The following is a 14,913-nucleotide window of genomic DNA, read 5'->3' on the forward strand; positions in this document are numbered from 1 at the left end:
TAGGCATAGCTCATTCCCTTCTTTTACTATAGCCACAGAACCATGTTGACACTCATTTGCTCAAAGGTTGTTAAAGTTTGTTCTATGATTACACTGTAAATTGCTTGGCATCAGCAGGACAGCAGTAACTGAGAAAGAAAATAAAAAGGGCCATTGCATCTTCACGAAATATGCTCTTTGTGTTCTTTTATTTTGCAACATTGTACAATTAAAACATTATACTTTAATTATCTCTAATTATAGAGTGATTATTAAATTATACCTATTGTTCAAAAATTATTCTTTCCCGACAAAAGAAAATTGTGTTCTCTGTGGGAACTCTTATCTAATAATTACACAAGTTATTACCTGAATATGCCATAGCGCAATCTTCATGCAAATAGTGGATTTGTAAATAGCTTTGGGGTAGCTATTTTAACCCTTATGAGCATTTTGAAAAAAATTAGCCTTATGTGTTCTTTCTCTGAATGTTAGAATTCTTTCGCTACATTGTGACAGGTCACATCAGCCCAGTACTTATTTCACTGAAAATATAAATTGTCTGTGTAAAATAATAAGGCTTAAGCAACCATGGGACAGTCTAAGTCTCAAAGTAGAACAGCAGAGAGTTCAAAAAGTAAACCTTCTTTCAAAACTTTTAGCAAATCGCTTTCAGGGATGGGGGAAAGTCTACTTTTAAATATAAGATTTTCTTCCTGCTAGTTATTTTTGTAGAGCGTTTATAGGCTGCTAACTACTCTTCTCTCACTTTTTTAACATAAAGAAAATGAGAAAGCCGAGGCACAAAGAAGCTAACTTGGCTTGTTCTGCAGTGCTGGTCAAGAGCAGAGCATGGAGTGAATTCCAGTTCTCTTGGTACTTGTCCATTAAACAATGCTGCCTCGAGAGTTTGCTTTTCCAAGTGATTTTTCTGGAATGGTGTAGACTGTATCAATAGTTGGTTTGCCAGTAAGAGGATTGGTTTAGATGATCTACTGCTTTATTTATTATGAGCAAAATTCTGGCCTCCAGTACATGTAGGAAACACCTATTTAAGTTAATGAGATTTGCACAGCTGTACCTGAGGACTGAGTTTCTCTCATATGCACTTACTTTGTAAATACACACCAGACAGTATTTGCCACATGTAGGGTTTGCAGAGTGTTCTGTCCCTCCAAAGTGAGGCTACAGGGTGAGCATGTCCTTATCCTAGTTCTATATGGAATCTGGGAAATACAGTTCCTTGAAGATGCCTGGGAATTGTAGCCTCAGCTGCTATGTAAAATAAGAGAGAAAACAGAAAGTAAAAAGCAGCCCATTCCTCAGAGTGGAACCTGAAGGTCTCTGGCAGGCTGCCATGGGCCACCGGACTGCTGTCCCATCCATGAGCCTATGCTTAATTTATTCAGAGTCCTACAGCCATGGGCTTCTTGCCCCAGCCTCCTCCTGGACTATTTCATGACCAGAGATGGGTGCAGAGCCAGCCACAGGTTGCTGAACAGGGCTGGAGTAGTGCAAGCCAACGAGAGCAAATACGTTAATCCTGTCCTTCACTCCAGTCTTAAGAAAGAAACTGATCAATCTCCTATGATACCAAGGATATGTCTATACTACAGCATAAATTCGATTTTAAGGTACTTAGCTTGATTTTAAATCACAACTGTTCATACAGCAAATACCATTAGGTCAATATTAGGGGGTGCTATGGCTGACATTCTTACTCTGACAACCTGAGTGGGATTAACAAGAAGTTTGAATTTAAGAGATCAGATTAATGGTAGTGTGAAGACAGCTTCAGTTTAAACTGGTTTTATTGCCCTCCAGAGGAGTCCCACATGTATCCCACAATGCCCCACAGCTCTTCTTTCTAGTCACTTTCAGATCCAGTGCTCTCCAGGTATGCAAGAAGTAGGCAACAGGAAGTCTGGAAATTTGAATAGTATCCAGAATTCAAATTCATTTTCTTTCTGACGAGCATGGATAGCACATGTCAGACATCCATCACCTCCATCTCTACTCTTCTGTCAACACCAGCTGCAACATCCCCAGCTGTCTTTGTCTTACTCCTCTGCATTCCACTGTACCTGCTTTCACCTCCCAAAGGTGGCATGTCTGCTGCCAGGGTGGCACTGAAGTGGTGAAATGTGGCAGCTCTCTGATAATGCCGGCTTGGGGCTGGGCTTCAGGGAGGGCTGGAGTTTCAGCCACTGGAAAAATTAGAACTCTGCTTCGAAAGAAATAAGACTCCCCATCAGTCACTGAACCATCAAGGTGAAAGTCTTCCCTGTTCACTGCCAGGGTAGCATCAAAACTGCATGTAAGTAAGTAGTGTAGTGTAAGTTAGCTAGTAGAAGCTCCATCCCATCTGGGCCAGAACAACTCATCTGCCATGCACTGTGCTTCACCCATTGCAGAATCTGCTTAAGAGAGACACCTACAGGTTTTTGTTCCTGCCTCTCTTCTGGTCATTACGGCACCTCCTGGAGGATGGAGGGATTTGGAATCTAATTAGGGCTTCGTTAGTATGGGGAGGGAAGCCCTGGATCCCCCATGGCCACAGATTGTCAAGACCTTGGATTTGATATCCCCTCTGTGACAGGGCACTTCCAACAGTCCCCCTGCCTCCTCCCACCCTGCGGCTGCATTGCCTGAACACACCAACTCAGAGAGAGCCCCGCCCTTACATACATCAGCAGCTCAGTCTTCCCTCCTCCAGACACGAGCCCTGCTCATCTTGTGGGAAATGACCAGATCACCAGCCCCAGGCTATAAGGCTGTGAAACAGTGCAGTGCTATCTGGGCCTTGGGGTTGACTTTCTCCCTGACAGAACAGGAAAGGGACTATTCGTCAGCAGACAGCACAGCCAAGTTGACTTTGACCCGCATTTCCAAATGAAAAGAATATGTGCCACGTCCTCTTTCCTTCTGCTGTTTGTGTCCATGTGCCACATGACCCACCTGCTTGCAAGAAAATGACATCTGATTTCGAAGCCGGCTGGTGCAAAAACACTACTATTCTGCACAGACAGTTACGCTCCTGAGAACTATGGCTTGGAGGGGAGATTATCTGTGCGAGATTTGTAGGGTTCTGAGGAAGGGTAAATGATGCAAAACAGGTGCATGGGAGGCTTAATGGCCACAACAGAGCATTGCTGTGGGCACATACAAGTTTTCCTGCAATGCTGATGTAAAGGAAATCCTGAAAGAGATCAGCTGATCATATAGAAAGTTACAGAACCCAAGCTCTGTTGCTTCAGGATGTCTGTCCACCTGCTCCAAATATCACAGCTGCTCAAGTCATCCTTGTCCTCTTTGAAGTGCCCCTAGCTCTGGCACAGACAGGCAGCAGGTGGTCTTCAGCTTATTCACTAATAACCTGAAAAAGGAGGTGAAGAAGGAAGTGGCACCGTTTGTTGATGGTGTAAAGATACTCAAGAATGGTAAGTCCAAAGCAGACTGTGAAGAGTTACAAAGAGAAGTCATGAACCTGGGTGACTGGACAACAAAATGGCAGATGGTACTCAACAGTGAGAAGTGTACAGTCATGCTCATTGGAAGGGATAATTCCACCTATCCATATACAGTGACAGGTTGTGTATATGAGAGATCATCTCTTCCCTCCCATTTACCCCACTCTGTCCCACTTCCCTGTGGCTGGAAGCAGCCTGTCCCTTCTTGCCTGCACAGTGTTGAAAAGCAGCTCACATCTCCCAGCTGCTGCTGGCCACTGACATAACCCAACCAACTCCTGTTCCCTGGCTAAACTGTGGGTAGGAAGGGTCCATTGTGGACCAGGGCTCAGAGAATCTGTCTGCAGGGGCTTCAGAGAACCTGGCCAGGGAAGTGGCACAGCAGAGGAGGGTGCCTAGAGGACAGAGAAGCACCGTATGCCCCAGGGGCAGGACCTAAGGACCTAATAAAGTGTGAAGAGGGTGCTTCCCCCTTGCCTGAGGGGCTGTTGTGGAGCCTGCAGACTGGAAATAGATACTTCCCTGATACTGCAGAGCTTAGGTGGAGGGTGGAGAAGCTTACTTCCTGTCTGATGCCTTGAACCATAAGATCCTGAGCTTTCCCTGGGTGCCAGCCCAGTAAGAGGCAGTGGTTGAAGGAAGGAGCCTGCCAGCTAGGGTATTGGTGAGCTGAATGATTTGACCAGGGGTTAGTTATCCACACAGTGATGGAAACAGGACACACCCTGCTTGGGAGGGAATGTGGATAAGCACCGGGGCTGGGGGGATGTGGGTGAACAGGCACAGCAGGAAGACGACAATGAGAAGGGAAGCATGCAAAGGGCCAAGGGGTGGACAACAGAGATGACACATAACCAAACACCGCCAACCCCTATTTACCAACCGCCACAGCACATAGCCAGTGCTGGCGGAAAAAGGACATGGGGTGAAAGATGCCTGTTGGCCAATGGGAGATGCACAGCAGGGACTGCATGGATGGACCAGCAAGGGGAGCAGTTGGCCCTGCATGCTGCAGTTGTGTCCAACCATCAGCCTTGTACTCTTATCCCCACCATCAGTCACCGGACCCCCCTCCCCACACACATTCACAGTGGGTGGGTGAACACGTGGTAAGCAAGATTCCAGCCAGCAGCAGGCCCCTCCAGTACTGATGGGAGGGGAGAGGCAGAAAATATGTCACAACTGGAATGCTTGCAGGAGGGGTTAAATTCAGGACTGTCCCTTTAACATCTGGTTAGCCTACATTGTGGACAAGTTCAGCTCTCACTCAGCATGCACACAGACAAATGTGCTCAGCACATTTTGAGGTAATATGCAGGATTGCACAAAAGCACTTTGAGTGTGTGCTTAAAGTGCTCAAATGGGGAGTTGGTGCAGAGTATTAGTGTCTCGTAAATCTACCCTTTAGTCTGCTGACCACTAACTTCTCATATAGACAAGCCCCAAGAAAAGCATTGGCAGATTGTCTTTCACTGTTAAGCAAAGCATTTTTCTTCCGCCTTTCATGGTAATTTTTTTCTCATTTCAGTTTGATTTAAAGTCCTCTTTTTCTGTGACCTTTATCAGTAACAAACACTCGTCTCAGTATGGTCATAAAGTATGTCTCAGGCTTTGTTATGTTAACACACGTGTGCATAAAGTCATTGGAAGTTTGCATTTGACTTCAGTGGGAATAGGACCTGTCCTGAAAACTGTTAGAAATATATGCCCACAAGCTCACACCATTAGTGCACAGCATACATTTGCAAATAATTATATGGTAAGTAAATGTAATTAAGGGTACTTGATATAAATTGTTTCTCTAAAGATACAATATCCATTTTTAGGCTGCATGCAGATTTAATGTTTATCTCAGTGGGGCACAAACAGATGGAGTGCTGTATTCATCACTTTACTTTAGAGTTTTTAAATTTACCTGATGGGAATTCCATCAACTGCACCAGCTGGGCAGGTGACTTCTTTGACTCTAACGTGCCAGGCTCAGAATATATGACGCAGCACTGGCATTTATTTTTTAAGTACAGTACAGTGCATGCAAATGTTGACCTATTTGGCACATTGCTGTAGGGCATTTCTAAAAGGTATGCTATTTGTTTTAACCATTATTCGTAGACACCATGCCTATACAACAAACTGTGGTTAAGGCAAGTTAGTATATTTCTTGTGTTCCTGCTTGCACGTACTCACCAGGGCTGCATCTACACTAGCAAATTCTTTCAAAAAAGGGGAATTTTTTGAAAGATCCCACAGAGCGTCTACACATGAAAAGTGTTCTTTCAAAAGTAAATTGGAAGAATGTGTCATTCCATTTGAAATCACTCTTCCTTTCTCCTTTCAGGAAGGCCGTTTCTACACATGCTACTTTCTCCGAAAGCGGCATGCTAATAAATGGCCCGAAATATGCCAATGAGGCACGGATACCACCCCCAGACTCCAAATCACGTGACATTATGCTAATGAGGCACGGGGAATTTGCATCCATGCCTTATTAGCATATTTTGGGCCGTTTATTAGCATGCCACTTTTGGAGAAAGTGGCACGTGTAGAAACAGCAGAAGAGTGCCCCATTTTGAAAGCTTCTTTTGAAAGAAAATGTGTTGGTGTTCTGCAGGCCCTTTTTTTTGAAAAAGCAGCCCTCATGGGGGCCTGATTTTTGATCCCTGGCCTGTTCTTTTGAAAGAGTGGAGGCTGTGTGGAAGCTCTCTTTCAAAACGGCAGATCACTCCTTTGATCGGCTCTTTTTTGTGCAGATGCACTCTTTCAAAGATGTTCTTTCGAAAGAGATCTTCCAGAAGAACTTCTTTCGAAAGATCTCTGTAGTGTAGACATAGCCCAGGAGTGCGTCAATAGGTATTGTAGTGGGCAACACACAGCAGAACACCGTCTTTTGGAAAGTTTTAGCAATGTGTGATAGGGTAGAAATGTGTTATGCTGGGTGACTGGGAGCAAGAGGTCAACTTCCCAGTCTTCAACTGTCTCCATCCTATAATATAATCTATATCCCATACTTTTCATGCCTTTGCACCTCTGCCAGAAGCTTGGAACCTGTATAGAGCAGCACTGGAGGAAGACCTCAGTTCCCACCATCAAGTACTTCAATATGTGAGGGGAGTCTTCATTCCTTGGAGGATATGGTTAAGGAGGTGAATGAATGAGCACACTAAAAAGCATGGAATTGTGCTGAATAGGATAAGATAGGTCAGTAGGTTAAAAAGACAATGTCTGAGCCAGCCAAGATAAGAGGAAGAACACCTAGGGAATCATTTAGTATGAACAAGATAACAATGGATATGATAAATTAGGAATGTAGAAATGGTATAAAGAGCATGTCAGATGCAGACAATGCATGCATGGAGCATGCAGCACAAGCAATGGTTTCTGCAAAGCAAACAAGCTGAGACAAAAATGAGTCTATAGTAAATACAATGAGTTGTGTAAGGAAGATAAAGAGAGTGGGTTTCTGCATAACTTTGGAGCTGTGGTGTACTCTGCATCCACTCCCATGTGTTTGAGCACTGTGAGTGGCCCTGAAAACATAAGAATGGCCCTACTGGGTCAGACCAAAGGTCCATCTAGCCCAGTATCCTGTCATCCATCAGTGCCCAATCCCAAACGTATGAGAGAAATGAACAGAACAGATAATCATCAAGTGATCCCTCCCCTGTCACCCATTCCCAGCTTCTGACAAACAGAGGCTAGGGACATCATTCTTATCCATCTGGTCTAATAGCCATTGATGGACCTAACCTCCACGAATACTCACAGAGAGGTATCTGTATTAACCTGTATCTTCACCCTACACAAAAGCAAAAAAGAAGTCCTGTAGCACTTTAAAGGCTATATAATTTAATTGGTGATGAGCTTTGGGACAGACCCACTTCTTCAGATCTAGAAAATTCTGAAACTTCCCATATCTGAAGAAATGGGTCGTCCCATGAAAGCTCATCACCTAATATTTTACATTATTAGTCTTTAAAGTGCTACAGAACTGCTTTTTTGTTTGGTTTTTTTTTCTATTCTCCATGAATTTATTTTTCTCCTTTTTCGATACCTGGTCTTCACGACATTCTACAGCAAGGGGTTCCACGGGTTGACTAATGTATTGCATGAAAAAATACTTCCTTTTGTTGGTTTTAAACCTGCTATCTATTAATTGGATTTGGTGACCCCCAGTTCTTCTGTTAAGGGAACAAATAAGTAACTTTTCTTTATTTACTTTCTCCACAAAAGTTATGAATTTATAGAGCTCTCTCATAACCCCCCTTAGTCTCCTGTTTTCTAAACTGAAAAGTCCCAATCTTTTTAATTTGTCCTCACAGTTCAGCCATGCCAAACCCCATGCTTGTTAACCCTGCTCAAAGAATTCTAGATTAGTGAGGAATGATTTCCCTTTGTAGAAACCATGGTGACTTTTCCCCAACAAATTAGGGTCATCCGTGTGTCTAACAATTCTGTTCTTTACCTATAGTTTCAACTAATTTGCCCGATACTTATGTTCAACTTACTGGTCTGCAATTACCAGGATGACCTCTAGAACCCTTTTTAAACATTGATATCACATTAGCTATCTTCCAGTCATTAAGTACAGAAAACGATTTGATGGATAGGTTACAAATCATAGTTAGTATTTCTGCAATCTCTCATTAGAGTTCTTAAAAACTCTGTTGTGTATGCTATCTGGTCCTGTGACTTTTTATTTAGTTTATCAATTTGTTCCAAAACCTCCTATCTGGGATAATTCCTAAGATTTGTCCCTTAAAAAGAATGGGTCAGGTTAAGGAATCTTCCTAACAGCCTCAGCCACGAAAACTGATGCAAAGGATTCATTTAGTTTCTCTGCAATGATTTCGTCATCCTTGTTGTACTCACCATTCAGAAACACTTCCTTGTAGCTCATTTGGGGCATTGGCTCTGCCAGCTGGTCTGATTCCTCTTCCTGCAGTTACTCAGCCTATTAATCCACTTATTCTGTGGCCTCTTGTGTTCCCAAAGCTGCTGATCTTTCCTTTTCATGGCTCAGGCCTCTGGGTAAGTCACATAAAACTTCTGCCCTGTTTCAGGGTGCCCTCAAAGCCTGCATCCAGCCTTCTCCAAGTGAGCTATTCCTAGAGTGTCATTCCAGCAGTGACTTGTAGGGAACCCAGACCCAGACACCAGGTTCCAGTACAGGGACCTTAATCCAACAGCTCTGGGTTCTTACTCTCTCAGGATTTAATGTTCCTTCCCCAGAAAGCTGTCATTTTGGAAGTACAGGGCAGGGGCTACAGCTGTGCATACCAGAACACTGCTTGCTCTTCTTCCATTTCCCCTCGCTACCACGAAAAGCACACCAAGGACAATGAAAGGACATCTTTGGTGTGCTTTTATTTTTTAACCCTACACTGTACAAATTTCAAGGGAAAAATGTGGGAGGGAGCAGCAGTTCACAAACTGTGGGTCCTGCCCAGAAGAGATTTGTAGAAGTTCACAATGTTATTTTGAGGAGCCCACGGTATTGCCATGTAATGGGATTCAGGGGTCCCCAGGCCCTGCACCTCATCCACAGGCAGGAGTGATTCTCATTTACAAGGAGAGCACTGGGTTTATTAGCTGACAGGGACACAGTAGCTGTGTCTACACGTGCACGCTACTTCAAAGTAGCGGCACTAACTTCGAAATAGTGCCCGTCGCGGCTACACGCGTCGGGCGCTATTTCAAAGTTAACTTTGACGTTAGGCGGCGAGACGTCGAAGTCGCTAACCTCATGAGGGGATCGGAATAGCGCCCTACTTCGACGTTCAACGTCGAAGTAGGGACCGTGTAGATGATCCGCGTCCCGCAACGTCGAAATTGTGGGGTCCTCCATGGCAGCCATCAGCTGGGGGGTTGAGAGACGCTGTCTCTCCAGCCCCTGCGGGGCTCTATGGTCACCGTGTGCAGCAGCCCTTAGCCCAGGGCTTCTGGCTGCTGCTGCTGCAGCGGGGGATTCATGCTGCATGCACAGGGTCTGCAACTCGTTGTCGGCTCTGTGTATCTTGTGCTGTTTAGTGCAAGTGTGTCTGGGAGGGGCCCTTTAAGGGAACGGCTGGCTGTTGAGACCGCCCTGTGACCCTGTCTGCAGCTGTGCCTGGCACCCTTATTTCGATGTGTGCTACTTTGGCATGTAGACGTTCCCTCGCTGCGCCTATTTCGATGTGGTGCTGCGCAACGTCGATGTTGAACGTCGACGTTGCCAGCCCTGGAGGACGTGTAGACGTTATTCATCGAAATAGCCTATTTCGATGTCGCCACATCGAAATAGGCTACTTCGATGTAGGCTTCACATGTAGACGTAGCCAGTGTTATACAGAGGAGTTAGTACAGCAATCAGAGACAGTCAGTCCAATCCAATCCCTGAGAGGCCCCCAAGCTAAGCCCTTGCCCCCTCCTTTGTCTCTCTCTCTCTCTCTCTCTCAGCTCAGACTAACTGCTTTCCAACTCCCAGTCCCAATTCAAAACCCTCAGGCTCCATCTCCCCCTTTGTCTGCAATACAGAGGTGTCACCTGGTCACCTAGGTTACCCTCAGCAGGAACCCCACACCCTCTGTGAGCCACACAGACACATACATCTACGTATCCCCCACTACATCACGTGCCACCGTTACCTCTGCACTGCTTTCAGAGTGGGGTGGCTGGGGAGTGGTCCAGGAGCCCATTTCTGCAGGCAGCAATGCAGAACTAAATGTAGCAATATCATACAATGCCATCCTTATTTCTGTGCTGCTGGAGGTAGCTCTGTCTTCAGAGCTGCGACCCTAGCCAGCCGCTGCTGTTTTCCAGCTGCCCAGCTCTCAAGGCAGCACTGCCATCAGCAGCAGCACAGAAGTAAGGTTATCAATACCACAACTCCTACCCCCACCATGACCTTCTCACCACACCATCACTATTTTCGTGTGTCTAACCCCAATCAGAGTGAAGGGTGCTTAGCAACTCTTTGAAGTACTTAACATCTTGCAAGATTGGGCCCTTAGTATGTAAGAAATATAAAAAATAAATTGCTGAATAAGTGTAATAATAAAAATAGAAAATTTCAACTTGCATTTCTTGAATCATTTATTTCACATTTGTGCAGAGATTGGAGCCAAATTATGCATCCATCTCTACTGAAATGAGTTGATGTGATACTCATGAATGCAAACCACACCAGTGAGGGACTGTCACCCCTGCTCTGCACAGCTGGGTGCCTCATAAAGCTCTGCTGCTGTGTTCCCATGTCGGCCACTCACAAACAGCTTTCCAGCTTGCTGGTCACACCCTGTGTCTCTATATATGGCTGCAGACTGCCACCACATATCCATCACACTCTGGCTTCCATCCAGCCATGGTTACCCTGTCAGGGTGACCCCAACACATTCTAATCCCAACTCACCCCAAAGAGGTATATTCTGTCCGGTGTCCCCTAAATAGCGTGTTGCCTATTTAAAGGGATCAACATACAACAGTTGGTCACTCTTAAGGGAATTACATATACAATTCAAAACACTGGATTAATTTTGTTAAAAGCATAAAACATGTTTATTTAAAACCGTGTAGTTAAAGCTGGAAATGCTTAAAAGAGCAATGAAGATAAAAATGTTTCCTACTACTAAAGCTTAGGCTGCTTCTACACTCTCACTTTCCCTTCAGAGGTGGCATGGTAATGAGGCAATTTGAAGCAGGCTAATGAGGTTCTAATGTGCATATTCAGCCCTCCATTAGCATAATGGCAGCTGTGCACATTTCAAAGTGCGTACTTCGAATTGCAGATTGACAGTGAAGACGGGGGCAGCTTCGAAATAAGTGCCCCATTTCAACATACCCTTACTCCGATATAGTTTTGTGGGAGTAAGGGAATGTCAAGGTGGGGCACTTATTTAGAAGCTGCCCCCATCTACACTGTCAATCTGCAATTCGAAGTCTGCACTTTGAAATTCATGCAATTGCCATTATGCTAATAAAGCACTGAATATGCACATTAGCACCTCATTTGCCTGCTATGAATTGCCTCTTTACCATGCCATCTCCAACAGGAGAGTGAGAGTGTAGAAGCAGCCTTAGAGACTAGACTTGGCTCATGGTGAAGTATCTTACCACATGTTTCCAGTGATGTTGTTGACCAGCATTTCAGGCCAGGATCTGCTCCCAAAGTTCAGTCGGTGGCTGCTGCTTTCCAGGTGCCCAGCTCTGAAGGTAGTGCTTCTACCACCAGCAGCAACAGAGATGTAAGAGCATCAGGTCCACAACCTCCACCTCCACAATAACCTTGTCATCCTCCATAACTACTTTTGGGGGCAGGTTCACTACAATAATACATCACTGTGAAATTTCAGATTTAAATAGATGAAATCATGTAATTTACAACTTTTAAAATCCTATGACACCTAAATTGACCAATGGGGACCATGCCATTTTTCCATTGTTTTATGCATGTGTGTGTGTGTGTGAGAGAGAGAGAAAGAGACAGAACTTGGGGTACCTTCCCCCTTATTTGATTAGTTAGCCACCCTTTGAAATTGAGTTTTCCTGCTGGTTATCCCTTAATAAAGTTCATGCCTACTGTGAAAACAGAAAGAAAGAGTACATTGAAAGAGGTCCTGCATCTCTTTTTTGGAAGATGAATGGTCACTTAATAGGTGATACCTGTTAACTTTGAGGACACCAGGCTAGTAATGTCAGATTGTTCGTTGTTTTTGAGAAACAGTTTAACCGTTCCCCAAGATTGTCTGGTAAACATACTCCAGTCATGATTTCAGATTATGGTCCTAACTTTACTAATAATATTGCTAATATACATTTCACAATGATAATACAGTGGTCCCTCGAGTTATGCGAGGGTTGCTTTCCCACACTCCCTCACATAACTGGAATTTCGCATAAGTCCATGGCTCTAATATACACCAATATTTGGACAGTAGGATATAACTCAAATTATACCTATATAACTACACTGCATATAGTCATGAATTTTGTTTACATGTGTATTGGTGAGGTTGTCTCAAACCACCATCCAGTGTAACGACATTTGCATCCTTCACTGAATTAATGCCTGGATAAATTTATATGCCCTGATTTCAACAGAACTCATCTGATCAGTGTGTAAAGCATGTCCTGACCTAACACGTCTCCTTCCTGCCAAGAGCCCTCCCCAGCCCCCAACAGGCATTCTTCAAGTGACCTGCCTCCCAGCTGCCAGTTCACAGCCCATCAACTGGGGCTGGAAATTAGCAAATGGAAGCGGATGCAGAAAGTCCCAGCTGACCCACAGGGCTTAGGAAAGGAACTTGCACAGAATAAAAAAAAGCGACAGATCTACCTAAGACAGGGAATCACGAATAGTTGTAGAGTGGGATTCTGGGAGGGTTAGGCAATGGGAGAGGGTCTGATCTCCTATAGGGAAGAAGAGGGAGAGAGCAGCAGCTAGAAACAAGACTGTTGTATAGTGTGAGGATGGACACATTCAAAAAGAGCAAAATACTTGTCATCATTTCCACAGGGTATTCATTGTGAAAAGTATAGGATTAATTTAAGCACCAGCTGCCTGAATAATATTTCTCTGATTTACTAGATGAAATGTCCTATTTTTTTCACACCAACAGCAAAAAACCTTAAAGAGCTGCCCAGAACTTGAGATATAAAGCTATCCGTTTATTAGTACCTTCCTATCTTATTATTCTTGATACTGGTGAATTTAAGAAAGGATTTACATTCACTCTTGAAATGGTCATGCTGTAATAACTGTAATCTGAATTTATCAGAACCAAGTGACTACTTCTGGATAGTACTCTGTGGACAATGCTCAAACAATTAACAGTTTACAATGGCCCAACAAATGGAAAAGACTTTTGTCTGTAGACTGTAAAGATGAAGTAAAAAACTGAGATTGCTCTATCAATTTGAAATATCAGTATCAAATCATTCTCAAGGTTAGCATCATTTAGAAAAGCAACCGTGGCATACTCTTACTGGGGAATCTGGATTTAGATAAAGTTTTGAATATGTCCTAAATTCCAATAGCTTAAAGTGTCCATCTCAGTGATTTTTAATGTAAATCAATGTTTCTCAGAGTGAACCCAAGCAGTATATCTGTTTTTTAAAACTAGTTGTCGATGGTTGCCATTTATTTCATCTCTGCTTAGACAAAGAACTGCAAAGCTACCTGTAAATCAAATTGCATTCTCAACACAAGGCAAACACTGTGCAATAATGGAACCCAGGTGTCAAGACTAATTTCTAATTTAGCCATAAATGAAGAAAAAAGAAATATTAATCCTCAATACAAGTTGTTGTGGTATTACAAAATCCATCATAATGAAGAAGTGACCCCACTTTGCATAAGGGTTAACTGTACAAATGGTACTGCATTGACAAAAATGTTAATGAGTTTATGTGTGGCAGCAGGTAAGCAAGAGATGGCAGAAGGATGCTATTGTGATAGGCAGATAATTACAATGGAAGTCATGTCTTGGATAATGACTCGGATTCCCATCACATATCTTTTCAGTCACAGTACAATTTCTCTAGCTCTGTTTATGGTAATCTATGGGATTATTTGACAGCAAGGTGACATTTTGACTTTGGAACAAATTTCTTTCATAGACAGTGCAATTACTCACTGATATTGTGACATTCAATTAGACACAGCACTGCTGTGTAATTTAGATTTTAGAAAGTATACAAATATTTGGTATAGTTTTTCATTATACATCAAGGTCCTTTTGGTTTTTAACATTCTGATCTTCTTATGCAAAGTACTTGGCTTTACTAATATGCCGTGGTTGAGATAAATCAAACAATTGTGAATATTTAACTGCTGGACTTTTTTTTTCTTTCTTTTTCTTTTTTTTTTAAGGACAACATCATGTTTCCAATACTTAGCTTAGGAACAAGGAATATGGATTCCCAAGTTTAAAGTAAGCTTTACCTGTGGTTTAAATTTTACTCAGTAATAGCGAATTACAGGAAAAATTCATTCAGTCTGTTTTTAGGATACAATGGCTCCCATTCTTGGCTTGAGACCCTGCGCACCAAAGCACCAAAAACCTGCACTAATGCAGCAAGTAAGAATTATCTCTGACCCAGGGAACACTCAGATGGTGTTGCAGGTATGTTCCACTTACCATTGTCCGTGTACAAGGTGTCTCCAGAGCAGAGAATACAGGACAGGAGGTGTGGACCACCTGGTGCTCCACTAGTTCTTGTGTCTTCTGGGACCAAAGCAGAGCTGGCATACTTTACAGTAGACATTGCCAGGGACAATTTGCATGTCAATTAGGAATCAAAGTCAAATGGCGAGCTTCAATGGTTAGTAGTATATTAAAGGGTAAGTAGTGTTAAACCTAGTTCAGTGAATGGTTCATAAATGATACATGATTTACTTGGCAAACAGACTGCAGTTTTTAAAAGCTGTGCTTGCTGTTTGAAATTGTTCAAGAGATGCATTTTGCAAACCAGATTTCAGCCTCTGAGT

At 43.4% G+C, this 14,913-nt stretch overlaps 1 long non-coding RNA gene across 1 annotated transcript in view; it reads right to left on the reverse strand.

Annotated features, from left to right (window-relative positions):
• The window catches only part of LOC142007425 (uncharacterized), a 131,099-nt gene extending 116,411 nt beyond the window's left edge, over window positions 1-14,688 (reverse strand). Inside the window, exons 1-2 of the long non-coding RNA XR_012643934.1 lie at window positions 14,564-14,688; window positions 11,538-11,645 (exon numbers count right to left, since the gene is read on the reverse strand). This is a non-coding gene — a long non-coding RNA (uncharacterized LOC142007425). The remainder of the gene's footprint in view (window positions 1-11,537; window positions 11,646-14,563) is intronic.
• Window positions 14,689-14,913: the final 225 nt, after the last annotated feature.

Source organism: Carettochelys insculpta, chromosome 1 (genome assembly GCF_033958435.1).
Source record: "Carettochelys insculpta isolate YL-2023 chromosome 1, ASM3395843v1, whole genome shotgun sequence".
In the NCBI taxonomy this organism is placed as follows: domain Eukaryota; kingdom Metazoa; phylum Chordata; order Testudines; family Carettochelyidae; genus Carettochelys; species Carettochelys insculpta.